Source organism: Limulus polyphemus, unplaced genomic scaffold (assembly GCF_000517525.1).
Source record: "Limulus polyphemus unplaced genomic scaffold, Limulus_polyphemus-2.1.2 Scaffold759, whole genome shotgun sequence".
NCBI lineage: Eukaryota > Metazoa > Arthropoda > Merostomata > Xiphosura > Limulidae > Limulus > Limulus polyphemus.
Window position 1 is genome coordinate 370,258 of NW_013666369.1, and position 1,494 is coordinate 371,751.

Sequence of the window (1,494 nt, forward strand, 5' to 3'; positions counted from 1 at the left end):
AAACTAGTTTTATTTAAGAAAAGACTTGTATCGCTGAAGTTTTCGGAAAGAATTTTTACGAAAAATTAACAAACGAACACAGACGTAACAATAGTATAAAGGCCCGTCATAAATGACGGGAACTATTGTTGAATGATTAAACAAAAATTACTGAATTTAATTAAAATGAATTTGTTGTACCTACAAAAAGCACCTACTCTTCATTTATTTCATCAGTCTGGAGGTAATTCTTAAATCACCACATTTTTAGTAAAAACTACGCAGAAAAATATAATGTTATCGTGAATAAAAGTATGGGTGCTCTCTGAACAAGACGCACGATTGAGCCTTTTTACTGTATTCTAGGTCAGGAAATTAAAAACATAGTGGGACATTCCGACACAAATTTTCAATTATTTCGACTGTACAAAGGATATTTAATTGTTTTAAGGCCAATTAGATAAACGCTATCACTGACTCTGTAACGTGGTCTTTATTTGTAGCCATAAACGTAATGTAAGGCTTAGATGAAACACTACTTGATAAATTTTATTTTGCGTAAGAATTTGATTGGATAGTGTGTTTTTTCCTCTCCAGGTGTACACTCAGAAAAAGACAAAGTAAATGGTTCTTGTTCTATGTTTTAAAACGTGGTGTATATTTATGATGTGTTTTTACATGTGTGTGTGTATTATGAGCATACTGCTGCTATCACTACACGTCTCTTGTACATGGGTAATCCCACCACTTAAAACTGTTTAAACACTAACTGTATAACGTTAGTAATAGTAGGCCTATTTATAGTCTAATTTAATACATAAACGTAATGTAAGACTTAGCTGAAACACTGCATGGAAAATTTTTATTTTGCTTTTGGGAACAGCTCAATGTCATAAAACTTCTGAATTAAACCATTTTGCTGTTATATTACTGAATCTATCAAAAAATAAAGAATAAAAACACACCTTTCTAACAAATCAACATGAATATTGAGTATACAACATAAACACCATAGTTGGCCTAAGAACAATCAGGTGGTAGTTTTGTTGCTAAGTGAGGGTGTATATTGTTGAGCATTACCAAAAAAAAAAAAGAGCGTGAAAGCGTTCTCGATAGAGTGACAAAAGGAATAAGGCTTTTATAATTAGTGATAGCATAAGTTTTGTATTTTGGTTTATTTTCTAGAAAACAGGCAGCATTAGCTTGAACAGTCATATCTCCAAGTGTTGTACTGTCCCAGTGTTACTCTGCAATTATGGACACTTAGCTATCCAGTTTCTTGCTTCTGTGGTTATCGACATGGTAAGCACATTGGAAGTAGCTGAATCTAGATGACCAAAGCAGAATCAAAGCTCCTTTTAGCATCAAGATGATTTGTAAAAATTCCACATTATGCCATTTGGCCTATATAATGAGCCTATCACTTATGAGTGGCTAATGGAGCTTACTCATAGAGAGCTGCAATGGGGGATACTTGATCTATGTGGACAGTGTGTTGATGCTTGATTGCTTATC